Here is a 14,539-nt window from a genome sequence, read left to right on the forward strand (position 1 = left end):
TTAGGCTCCGAAATGTCAAACCTGCTGACGTATAGAGAGGACCACGCGGCTGAGTATAATTGTATCGGGCTCGATTATACGGAAACTACTTTCTGATCGAAGGCGGTCCGATATGCTCTGGTGATTTTGCTGAGCGGTTTTGGGTGTTGCGTGTTTGCTGAGTTGATGGCGGATTTGGCCTGTCGTCGCTGTCCACAACGCCTGTAGTTGGAATTAATATTCCAACACTCCCCTTTAATTTCAACTGCTGGGTGTTCAAACATACCCAAACACTTCCTCACATAGATGGATTCACCAACACTGCTTCTGATGCAGTTCCACAAACAACAAAATAGTCTTCCTCTTAATAGAGGGATTAACCTGTGACTGTGCTGAAGAGCACCTTCCTCATGATAGAGGGATTTACCACACTATGCTGAAAAGCATCTTCCTCTTGACAGAGGGATTCACCAAAAGACAACAGATCTTCCTCTTAACAGAGGGATTCTCCAACATGCCTTCTTCAGAGGCACTGCAATCTGTCTCTTACATTCATTTAGCACATACGCACTGCAGCGTATTTCCTTTTGTTTTCTCAACAGAACAAGTGCAAAGATTTCACGCTGTTGTGTTTTCTTTGCATTACATTTCACTTGCGCTACTGCGCATTCCCTTCCTGTTGTTTTCACAATGAACAACAACCAAAACTTCATGCTGCTGCCTGCTCCCCTTCATTGATTACAATCACATTGCTGATGTGTCTCACTTGCATTTCAGATGCAAACAACAAAAAACTGCATTCATATGCGTTGTTGCGCTTCTACCTTCTCTCTCAAGAGACAACCACAAAACTTACATTACAATCCATATCTGAACTGTTGTGCATTTTTCCTTTTCTGCACTCCTCTACGCTGTTGCGTCTACTCTGCTTTCTGTCTTCAAAATTAACACTGCTGAAGCATTGTTGTGTCTGCATTGTTGTGCATTTTTCAAAAACAAAATACTATGTCTCTTCTGGAACAATTACTCTGTCCCAGCTTACAAATTTACACTGTTTTGTGTAAATATTTCTTACATTCACTGTTGTTGCATATATTGCATTTCAGTTCAATGAAAAACACACTCACTGCACTTACATTTACTGCTGTAAAGAAAAATTTCTTTTACATGTGCTGCTGCCCATTACATTTCGTTTCTTCAACAACAAAAAAAAAACTTCATGCGGCTGCATTTTTCATATTCACATTGTTGTGTGTTTTTACTACATATTCTCCAACAACAAAAACAAGACTTACATTACCCTTTTCACTGCTGTGTGAAAAATTTCATTGCATTCTCAAACACTAGGCATTTACGCTCTGCTGCGTTTTGCCCTCTTCTCATTTTCCTCTCACTGCTTTGCGTTTTCATTGCCAATACAAAACATTTCCATCTGCTGTGTATTACACTCACTCTGCTGTGAGTATATTCTCTCATATTACATAAAAGGAAAACTACATTCCATTTCTATGCATTTCAATCCATGTGTTCCACAAAAAAAAATTCCATGCTGCTGTGCATTCTAATCCATGTGCTCCACACACAAAAGTTTCCACGTTGCCCCTGTTCTATGTTCTGCCTTCGCACTGCTGTGCGGGTCTCCTTGCTTTGCATTACAATGCATATACAATGCATATGATTCACATCGAATTCATCTTCATCTTATCTCACACACTGATGTGCGTTCTATTGCTTATCATTTTTCTTATCGCGCTGCTGCACTTCACATTTCAACGCTGCCCCTTTTCCTTCTCCACACTTTTGTGCATATTGCATTGCATATGTGATAAAAAAAAATTACATTTTCCAACACTGCTGCATATTACATTTCAGAGGGATTAACAACAAAAAAAAATTCATTTGCGCTCTGTTGCGCTGCAATACATCCTCCACGCAGTCTCCATCCCCTGCAGACCTTTCTTCTCTGCTTTTATAGCAGATTTAATTCCATATCTCTCCCCTATAACAAGATCTTCATCAAAGAATGACTGTTAAAATAGTTCAGCAATAATGATTAATAATTATAGGCTCCCCCTTAATGTATGCATTGTTTTCTTTCAGCAAAGTTTTCTCAAAAGAAACTTAGATCAGCTTGAGAGCTCAAGGGACTTTCAGACTGTATTTCCTTCTTTCTCCATACTTGTGTAACTTTCTTCTTTTGCATGGGTCTAGCTTGTGTAAGAGCCCATGTTAAGTTATAATCACGTGCCATATGTCCAATGTTATGACACTTGAAACATTCTACATTGTTCATGAATAAGAATTCATGATTTCTTCTTGTAAAATTATTTCTTGAAGGTTGTCTGAAACTACAACATCTATCTCTATGAAATGCTCTACAATCTTTTGCCATATGACCAAAGTTTGAGCAAGAATAACAATAACCATAAAATGAACTTTGGTACCTCGGAGATGGAGGTTTCCTTGATGTACTTCTGAAGCCTTGTTTCCTTGAGATTCTTTGATGATAACCATTGCATCTTGCCTCTTTAACAACATCAACGTTTGTTCTTGGAGCTGGTTTTCTGCTTGGAGTAGGATTTCTTCTATTGTAGCCTTGATCTTTCTCCTTGCCTTTGCTGGAACTAGGAGCATCACTATTTCTTTCTGCCTTATTCACATCTCTTTTGCTTAAAGCATCTTCATTCTTGTTTGAGGGTTCACCTACATACCCAAGTCCTGATTTATCAGATGGAGATTTGTGATAGCTGAGCATGTCATCCAAGGCTTGATAGCTCTTCATGATTTTGTTCATCCCTTCAACCTTTTTCCTGAGGACGACTATTTCTTCTCCCAATCTTTCACATTCATTATTTTTCTTTGCAAGTTGCTCCTCAGTTTCTTCTTTGCTACGAGTAGCTTCAGCTGCTATTATTTTAAGGGAGATAATATATGACTTCATTTTGGAGATTTTTGCTTGACTGCTCTCCATTTTCTTTTCAGCTCCTTGTGCCTGCTTCCTGGCTTCTTGTAATTCAGACTTAAGGGAGGAGATCTCTACCTTGTACTGTCCAATCTCTTCTACAAGTTTGTTCACTCTCTTGTGCCTTTGTTCAAGTTGATTTGGCAAGGCGTCTTCCTGCTTCTTTGCTCTATTCAACTGATTTGTCATGGATATGACTTCTTCATGATGCTTCATCTTGCTTTCATCAAGTTCTTTCTTAAGCTTGGCGAGCTCTTCATCACTTTCTTTTACTTGAAGTTTGATGAGGTCAACCTTCTCACTTTCAGCTTCTATGATGGGTTCAGAATTTCCTTCTTGACTGATGGTCATGGTGAGTGCTCCTATTGCATGAAGGTCATGCAGTCTGTCCCATATATCCTTTGCTGATGAATATTTTCCTAGATTCTTCTTCACAAAATCACGCAATCCATCCAAGATAGTCTTTGTTGCTTTTGCATTGTACTCCTTGGATTCTTTATCCATCTTGCTATCATCCATCACTGATTCCCAAATTTCAATCCCTTCAGATTTTAAGAAAGCCCTCATTTTTATTTCCCATCGAACCTTGGAGCCTCAAATAGAATGTTTTCAAATAGATTGTTTTCTATTTTAATAGAAGAGGGAGACACAACCTTAGGGGGTTTGGACACTTTCTTCCTTGACCTTGCCATTCTTAACTATGTTTAAAAGACCTGACTGTGTTTTTAAAATGACTCACTGTTTCTTCAACAGCAACACAGAAAAAACACTTTGAGGAATACCTGGGTTCTTTTGCCTGAGACTTCACTCTGCTGGAGAAGCTTTCTCTGCTGCAACAAGAATCTTTCCTTCAGCTTCTTTATCACTTTTAAAGAGCCTGGACCAGCTCCGATACCACCGTTGGGGATTTTTCTGGTAAAATCCCAAAAACAAACAAATAAAATTGAACACACAGAGGCAATGCTTTGTTTCTTTCTTTCCACAAGATCTTTTTACACAGGGAAGCTTCAAATAAAATTTCTGAGAACAGAGTATTATACATCCACACAAAGATTTGTATTCATTAAAAATATAATGCCTAATACAAACTTCATCCTCTTTCACTCTGAGGGATTTACCAAAACTACATTCAACCAACAAAAATGTTTACTATGTCTCTTTCTAAGATTTTACACTGCTGGTGTGTAAAAATCTCTTTTTCTTTTACTGCTGTAAAACCCTTTTACATTTACTGGTGTGAAAACATTTTACATATACTGCAGTAAGTTTTACATTACATTCAAAAAAAATGATTTTGCTCCCACCATACAGTTCTTCACTCGTTCTTCCCTTTGTTTGAGCAACCAACAAAACTTACATTTCAAACCTGGTCTTTATGTGCACTACTGTGCGTTTTACAACATGCTCACAATGCGTGGTCTACACAAAAAAAACATTACAAAAGAGATATATGCATTCGTTTTTTTGCACATTGCACTGTTGTGCAACACCACCTTCTTTTTCGCTGCAACAAGCTCATTTTGTTACATTCGTTGTGTTTTCATTACACACACTAGTCAACTTTCGTTTGGCTCATTATATATAAAAACATTTTTACAAAACATATACCTTTAAATATATGTTGACTTGCCCATACCTCCTTGTAATTGAAATTTAATGTTCTGCCAAAACTTACGAACCACAATAAATAAGCATTGAATGCTTTTATGGCGGTCAAACTGAAATTTCAATTCACTCCACGCAAGGTTTTAAATGCTGGCTCGAATGCAGGTGTGAAGCAATTGACGGCGGAAAACGATGGAGCAAATCGGACGGTGGACGGAGATTTCGGGAGGCCTTTTGCTGCTGAAAGTTAGGCTCCGAAATGTCAAACCTACTGACGTATAGAGAGGACCATGTGGCTGAGTATAATTGTATTGGGCTCGATTTATGATCGAAGGCGGTCCGATATGCTCTGGTGGTTTTGCTGAGCGATTTTGGGTGTTGGGTGGTTGCTGAATTGATGGCGGATTTGGGCTGCCGTCGCTGTCCACAACGCCTGCAGTTGGAATTAATATTCCAACAAAATATATATATATATATATAATTGTGAAGGCACGATAATTATACTATGTCTAAAATGTACTATGGAAATTCCAGTCATGGTCATTTATAGATATCTTGAGGAGTTTATGAAATTTTACCCCTATAGAATTCCACTTTTGTACCATCGTGTCTAGCCACACAGGAATGGTGTTGAATCAAGTGTTGCTCCGCGTCCTGTTGTTGTTTTTTTCCTCTTTTCTTACCCTTAATATGTTTTTCAATTCTTGTAACATTATGGTTAGTAGCATAACTAGATTTCCATCCGCGTTGGAATAGTTATAGTTGATAGGATAAACATAATCAATAAGGGACGAGACTTCCGGCCCTCAGCAAGAGCCGCGGTGGCACTTTCCACCTTTCTACGAGTTCTCTTCCAGAATATAATAATTCTTCTGATAATAATTTTTTTCCATGAACTATCTTCCTCTTCATTAATGTCTCAGATTGAGCTAGGGTACCATTTCTTGAGGATATGTAAAATTATTTTCACCCATGCATGGATCTGAGAATATTTCTAAGGTTATGCTTATGAAATTTTATTACTGACCTTGATTATTTCAATACTATGGAGTTATCGGTTCTTTGTATCTCTTACTTGCTAACCCCACTTAGCCCTATCTTAATCATTCATAATTTGATTTTACTTTAACTAGTCCCTCTTTTTTTCTTTTAAGTTTTTCCTCCCAACCATGAACTGATCCAGTTTAGCCACAGGCTTAGGGAGAATTGACCACTCAATTGGTATCAAAAATTTTCTTTCTTCATCTGTTAAATGTATACCAATTTGTAGCAGAGATCTATATGCCTCTAGATATTTAATTAACCTGACTCGGGTCTCTACTCTGAGGAGAATTCTTGTTTTTCTTCTAGTGAAATGAATTCCAATTTCCCACACAGTTGTGGTATATTCTATATGAATGGTTGTTGGATGTCGCTCCTATCGTTCACTGGATTATACAATTTTAATCTAAGTATAAAGTATTTTGGATTTATTGTTGGACTCATATCACTTAATTTCGTCTTGTATTTTTATATTGCGATTATGTATGATTCCAATATATGCATTTTCTGGGTTCAATTGAAGAATACTTTTTCCTCGTATTAGCTTTAGCTTGACAGATGGTTGTTCCAAATAATAATGGTTACATTTCCACCCTGAAGTTACGGTTATTCTGAACAATTGGCAATCATGTTGTGACTTTACGTAGATTGCTATCGCAGACAAATATTTCTCCTGATATATATATATATATATATATATATATATATACCTATGTCAGAAATTTATATTGGAAATTCCTGTTCTGATCATTTATAGATATCTTCAAGAGTTTATGAAATTTTACCCTTTAGAATTCCACTTCTAGACCATCGTGTCTAGCCTCATGAATGGCGTTGAATCAAGTTCTGCTCCACATCTTGTGGTCGTTTTTTTTCTATTTTCCTACCCTTGATATGTTTTTCAATTTTTGTACCATTACGGTTCGTAGTGTAACTGGATTCCCATCAGCCATCAAAATAGTTACAGCTTATAGGATAAACATAATCAATAAGGGACGAAACTTCCATCCCTCAACGAGACCTGCACTCACGCTTTCCACCCTTCTGGGGGTTCTCTTCCGGATATAATAATTATTCTGATAATAATTTTGTTTCCATGAACTATCTTAGTTTGTGTTTTTTCGTTTACTTAACACAACATAATCCAATATGTTGACATATGTTTTGATGACTTCATTGTTTACATCCATATCTTATAAGTCCACATGGGAAATTCGTAGCCTTAGCTATAAATTAAATTGATCCATGCACACACAGTCATCCCTTTACTCAATCGTGATTTGAAGCAGTTTGCCATAAGAAAAAACATGTATACATGAGCCATATAATTTCTTCAAACATCAGCCAAAATCCCTTAATACTCCCTTAATACTCATTTCCGCATTTGACATTTCTTCTAAATTAAACGTCTTTATATAACTAATCCATGAATAGTTAAATATCATTTGATCCGCATTGTATTTGTTCTTTTTCTACCCGATACACAAAACCATAATTATATATTCACCCAGCACATAATTATATATTCACCCAGCACATGCATGCACTGAAAATTCTACAGGAAACTACAATATACAGATAGCAATCTAACTAAGCAGCTAACCAGTACAATCATTATAACTTACATGTTTTATTTTTAAGGAATTTAGACACAAGATTGATTATGTGATTATGCCGAAGATTATCTAACATATTAAGATTGATTATGTGATTATGCCGAAGATTATCTAACATGTTTTATTTTGTTTTTTTATTTTTTTTTTGTAATAGTACGCATACAGTTTACGTAAATAATATAAAATAGGATCACTGAAGTAAAACAATACATCCAAAACTTAGATATATCCATAATTATAACTGCATTTAAAACTGGAACTGCACTTGAGAAAGCCACATTTCCTTGTCAACCATTTACTGCGACCTTTTAGATTGCCCTTTTAGATTGTCTGCCAACTTTTAGATTGCCCTTTTAGATTGTCTGCCATTGCGATTGAGATTTCGCGATGCAATCTGATCGCATATCCTATGATTTAAAGGTTATAAGAGCGGTGGAACATCTTTTATCTTCTTGCATGTTATATTGTGATAAGCCATGCATTAAATTCCACTAGGATATTTTCAACCGTGTAATTAATGATATTTACTAGGGTTGGTAAATGTAATTGAAATCTTAAATTTTATTATTTTTTATTTCACGGAAGTAGGGGAAAAGCAACACTTATTGTAAACATATTTTGTGTTGTTCATTATATATATAAAAAAATATATATGCAAATATCAGCAAGAAAAGCTCTTTCCTCAGAGCAGTGCTGAAGATATAATTTTCTGAAATAAAGAAATCAGATTCTGGAACTGAAGTTCCTGTAGTAAATCTCTCTGAACAGAGGAAGACAATTCTGTAACAATTTTTATTATTATTTTATATAATAAAAATCCTGTAGTAAAATGAAAGCGTTGTTCTATGTGTTATTTTTTTTTGTATTTAAAATGAACAGAAATTTTCATCAATTTTCGCATTTCACATTTCTTCTAAATTAAACGTCTTTATATAACTAATCCATGAATAGTTAAATATCATTTGATCCGCATTGTATTTGTTCTTTTTCTACCCGATACACAAAACCATAATTATATATTCACCCAGCACATGCATGCACTGAAAATTCTACAGGAAACTACAATATACAGATAGCAATCTAACTAAGCAGCTAACCAGTACAATCATTATAACTTACATGTTTTATTTTGTTTTTTTATTTTTTTGTAATAGTACGCATACAGTTTACGTAAATAATATAAAATAGGATCACTGAAGTAAAACAATACATCCAAAACTTAGATATATCCATAATTCTAACTGCATTTAAAATTGGAACTGCACTTGAGAAAGCCACTTTCCCCTCGACCATGAACTAATCCACCAGTCCCCGCAAGCTAAGATTTTTGCCTACGGAATCAAGATAAGGTATTTTATACATTTTTTCCCTAATAGATTTTTGCTTTACAACATCTCATTTTTCTTGGCTCTGCCAACTCACTTGCTTATGTTTTTTTTTTTCAATTTTTTTCTTTTTAAAAATGTGTCTTTTTATTTTTTTTTAAAGCCCACATTTTTCTCCAGGGGTGCTTTGTTCCATCTATACAATGTTTTTCTCCAACTAAGTGACTAAATAGATCTTTCTCTCTCATCTCATTAAATCTTATTTATTACCTCCTAGGGAATTTTAAGAGTTTTTTTTGGGAAAATTTATCCATCAATATTGATTTTCAATTTTTTTGGCAAAAATCTCTTTACTTACTCTAGTATTTTTTTCCAAAGTAGATTTTAATTTTTCATTTATTAATAACATTTATTTACTACATCATAATAACTTTAGTGTTCACAATCATTTCAACCAATCATAACCTTCCTGCCATTAATTCTAAAAATAATTAGGTCTAAAATATAGTGAGACATTAACATAGAAACAGAGGGATATTACAAAATTTATAGAATTGCTAGTTACAACCAACTTACCATGAGATTATTTTATTAGTCTCACAATGGAAACTCTAACAAATATTTCCAAATTCTTATATCAACATGTTTTACTATCTTGTGCAGAAGCATTCTTTTTAGCATATACCCCTTTCTTTTGGGGACACGTTTAATATTAATTTTGAAACTATGAAACTAAACCGTAAAGTCTAGAGGTGAGTGGATTTTCCATTCCATAACATTATTTACTATCTTCTACCTCGTTGTTCTTGTGCATTCGCATTATTTTGCAAGGATATCTATATCGTGTTTTGAACAGTGCAGAGATATCTATATTGTGTTTTGAATAGTGCAGAGATATCTATATTAAGTCTAGAGGTGGGTTGATTTGTCTTTTCACGACACTATTAAATAGTTGTCAGTTCTTAAAATACATTATTTTATAGTAGGATCCATGTGTGCTCTATAATATCCTTCTCTCCCACAAGGTATATGGAAAGACCTAACCTGCAAAGATGATATTAATAATATTTTAAACATGATTGAAAAAAAAATAATGGATGTTGAATGTCTCAAATTATTCTTTAGATACAATGTTGAGCAAAAACCACTACATCAACTAAATATTCTTGTAATCTATGCGGCCCCTTGTATTTTTGTTTGGGCATTTGTTTGATGTTAATTTATTAATTTGAAACATCAAGTTTCAGTTTTTAGATGGAATGAATTTTTGAATTAGTGAAGTGTGAGGACTCAAACCATGTGCTTATTAGACACCCACAATTTCACAATAGTATGGACTGCATTAGCCTCCCAAGATGGAGCATCTAAAACAGCATTGCAACATATTGTAAAAGGGAAACTCAGCTAACCTTAATATTTTGACAATCAAATGAAAATCCCAATGAAAGATCACAATATGTGAGTTACTGCAAGAATGTAGATGAACACAGGTACTGCACGCTATTCCCATTTCCCTAGCTTGAATGAACTTTATGTTTTCCTTTAATGATTAATCTATGTTCCAACTACAGATTTGAAGAAGCCCTTACTCATTCCTTGCTAGAAATATACTTATTAATGAGAAAATCTTCAACCGGAAAAAGTCAACGATCTAAATCCACAGAGAAAATATAGGTGTTAAGATGTACTCACTTATAATGGGAAATAACAATAATATATAAGGGAATGTCATTAGTATCGAATTACATAAAATCATGAAGGAATATGAAGTCACTAAGATTATAACATGAAGAAAGAAGGCAAAGTGAATAACTAATGAATAATATGAAAAAACAAGAACAATGGCAGAGAACTTGAACTAAATACATAACATAGTAACATACTTGATAAGATGCTACTTTAACAGATAAAGTTATTCGTAAATTAGAGACTTATAACTCACACCCTTCACCAACATGGATTCTCTATGGAAATTTACTTTTCGTCTCCGTTGACCACTACGTGTCAACAACCCATAGCAGTACACCTCCATTTTTCGTAAAAGGGATATTGCATGATCGATGTGTTCGTGCCGTTCAACTATCATCATCAGCTTGATCATCATCTTATAATGTAAACCTATTTTGCATATATATGATGTAAATAATCTCAGCAAATCTGTGTCATTTATGTAATTGCCTAGGTAAACCTACTTTTCTGATGATGATCTACACTCCGGGTGGTTTTTTGTCTCACCGATCCATTATCGAATGGTCAGTAGAGTTTTCATTCAGCCTTACCCCAAAATTGGAATGGATTTTGTCACTGGGATCTTAGAGGAGTCCTAGTGTTCTAGATCGAGTCTATGTAAAACTAGTTTAGGAATAATCCTAACTATTTGATTAAGTTATTTTATTATAAATTGTTTGGTCTGCTGAATTATATTTGTGTCACAAAATTAGGTAGTCTGTGAGGGTCTTTTACAAATGGATTTTCCCCCTTGAGATGTAAAAAAAATGAAAATCATGATGTAAAGTGACTTGAGGGTTAGAAAAATAATGTATCCCTTCATAAGTTAATTAATTAGTTTTTCTAGCCAAAATTAATTAAAAACCTAAACCAAAAATTTAATTAATTCTAGATCTAAGGTAAATTTAAATTCACCGAAAGCAAAATTCGTCGGTCCATAAAAATTAAATTTTAAGAGATCCAGGCACTAAGGTAAATTAATTATTTTGCTAAATTTTAAGCCTTTAGTTCCTGGGATTAAGTCAAAGTTAAAATTTTGAGGAAATTAATTCAAAATTTTAATTTTTGAATTAATTAGAATGCATTTAATTGAAAATTTTGAATTTCCTAAGAAATTTGAAATTTTGGCGGATGAGATTAAAAGAAATTTTGATCCTCATCAACAATCAAAATTGCTTTGACAAGGATCACTCAAACTAGCTGTTGGAGGATTTATCTTTAAATAGGAGGTCATTTGTCGGTGAATTCATCTGATCTCTTGGTCGTGTACTAAGCTCTCAAACTCTCTTGTATACTTTTTTGATTTAATGCAAAATTCTTTGGGGTTTCAACAAGCTGTAGTGTCCTTCTTAATGAATTTATGGTAATATTGTTTTAATTTTTGTTTAATATTATGTGAAAACTATCAATCAATAGCTCTCTTAGAATAATCTTAATACAGTTGTCTTATTCAATTTGTTGAATCTAGGGTAACATTTTTAATTTTAATTGAAGTAACAAGTATCTCTATTTCTTTATAATTTTATTGTTACTCTATTTCTCTACTTGATTTGATAGTTGATCTAATGTTTGCAAAAGATCTCTCAAGTTCTCATTGAACGTTTGAAGATATTTTTGAGTTGGACCAGCAAACTCTCAACACATATTTTCTGAAGAGTCTATTTCATATAAGCCTCGGGATTTATCTAACGATAATATTTTTTTGCAAGGTGTTTCTGGGCTACTACCTCTCTAAAATTTCAAAATCTATTAAATATTTTGTGGAAATTTTGATAGGTCTAGCTATTAAGAGTCTTAGATTATCAGATCTGGAAGCGGAGTCTGACTCATACTCCTAAGATCTGATAGATCTGTAAATTATTTGTATAGATCTGTTATTTACTTGTGTAGATCTGAAATTTTGTAACATAATTTTGAATTTTAACACTTGGGTTTTTTGGATTTTCTCTATTTTTTTACATATTGGGTATTGGATTTTTCTCTTTTCACTTGTGCAAGAATAGATTTGAGAAATCAGCCAAGAAAATCTTTAGATCTGAATTAGACCTAGACCTTCGAGAGCAAGTTCTGGGTTCAAAGATTGTTTGCAGGAATAGATCTGGGAAATCAGCCAAGTAAATCTTCAAATCTGAGATTTTTTCAAGCGGATCTGGGGATTTTGAAACAGATCTAGGCCTTGGAGGGCAGTATCTTGTCCAGATTATTTTTGCAGGGCCAGCCATTAAAGATTTTGAAATAAATATGAAGATCTGAAGCAAAATATTTTTTTCAGAACAAGGGTTTCAAGTTTTGGGGCTCCTAAGCCCAGATTTGCCTTCACCTAGCCCAACGCTAGTTCTATTGGGCTTAGTGTTAGCTCTCATTGGCCCTAGATTCCCCTTGCTCCATTTCTGATTTGAATATTTGATTTTTTGAAGCTAATCATTGGTGGGTTTTTGCAGAAAATTTGGTAAAAAATTGTGTTTCAGATATTGAATTTTTTTGAGAACTTGGGCAAGTGATGTTCAAAGCCTGAGGCCTAAGAGTTTGATTTCTAAACCATATTTTTCCTCACTATTTGCTACAGCAATCATATACCTTTCTAATAATGGTGAAAAACACATCTAACTAATTTGAAATTAACTAAAAAAATTGCTAAATACATTAATAAGTCATTTATATTTGATGTGTATCAAAAAATTAGCCTAAATCTACATTTTTTGTGACTGTTATCTCTGAATAATTTTGTTTCTGAAGTCTGAAATATAACAATGTTAAAATTTCATATGGGTTAGCCTAAAATCAATTCTTAAGTTGTCTAATACATTAAGGAATTAATTTCTTGAATTGAGCATTCATCATTAGGCTCATTTCATGTTTTAATTGTGGTTGTCATAAGTATATCAGATCTAATATAATTTTGGAAATCACATCATAATAGGCTGAAAATTTTTTATAATTCATATCAGCAAGTTTGGAAAAAAAAAATTGTAGGTTTTTGGCATAAAAATATCATTGATAGCTTATTGTTTTCATTGTCATATTGTTGCTGTCATAAAGTTTTTCTTACTGTTGTCCTAAAAACTAATACATGAAAATTAAGTACTCTGTCATAAAATTTTAATAAAATGCATATCTTTTGTTTCATAAACTGAGTATTTTTCAAGCATCTAATATTAATTTGTGAAGACTCTTTTGTTCTCTTTGAGTTATAATTGCATTTGAAATAATCTAGAATATTTGAAGTAAGCTTCTAGTCTAATTATGATATTGCTAAGAAGTTTATTTTTCAATCTTTGTCTAGTGAAGTGAACATTTATTTTGACAATTAAGGGCTTTTATATATAACTCTGAATCAAATCGTAGCAAAGCAGTTTTTATCCTTGAATCTAACTTCATCTCATCTTCTAATCATCTCGTGCATTTGCATATTAAGTTAGTTCTGCATAACTAAATTTACTTCTAAGCATAAGCTTGGTCGATAGAGATATAGGTATCCATCCATCTTTGCTTGAAAAGCCTACTTTTAATAGTACTTAAAACGGTGACCTTGTAGTCGTCAGAGCCACGGCGCTATGCAGCGCCGGATGCACTAGGTATGCTAGATTTTTAGGAGAGGTATCGTTAATCACACCTTAGTGTACTTCACCTTATCTTCTTTCTGTCAATTACTACGAAATCAAACTCAATATAGAAAAGATTGAAGGGTTAAAACTTAGATAGACATTTAACTAAAATTAACCAAGATTCGTGCATCTCCTATCAGCTTTAGGATCTGCACTTCATATAAAATAGTCATTCATCTAAGCAACAGTTGCTAATCGATTACTTGATCTTCATTTCCCTAACAATATCGTTGACTCCATAAGGCACTTGCATCAATCGTTTAAAATCTAATCAAATCCTAAGTCTTGCTAAATCTTAATCAAGTACTTGATTGCCTCATTATGTCTTCCGAACTGGTTGGTTCTCAACTAGTTCTTCTTCATTTTATTTTTTCCATAAGGTCTACCCCCCTTAGCTTATTGTAGGGAGACAACTTAAATGGAGAGATTGGAGATTAGGGTGATAGCCCCCGATCTGAGTTGTTGTCGCGGTACCTAGATTTTTCTGCGTGACAACATTTTTTGGCACTATTGCCGGGAATATTTTATTCTCAGCGCTTCAACGACATTTTATTTTCATTCTCCTCATATCATCTTTATCATTTTAGCTGGCAACGACAACATTTTTTGGCGCCATTGCCAAGGATATTTTATTCTAGACGCTTCAATGACATTTTATCTTCATTCTCCTCATATCAT

The sequence above is a fragment of the Pinus tabuliformis genome, chromosome 8, assembly GCF_031772625.1.
Source record: "Pinus tabuliformis cultivar Carrire ecotype Pingquan chromosome 8, CPIR1, whole genome shotgun sequence".
Taxonomy (NCBI): Eukaryota; Viridiplantae; Streptophyta; class Pinopsida; order Pinales; family Pinaceae; genus Pinus; species Pinus tabuliformis.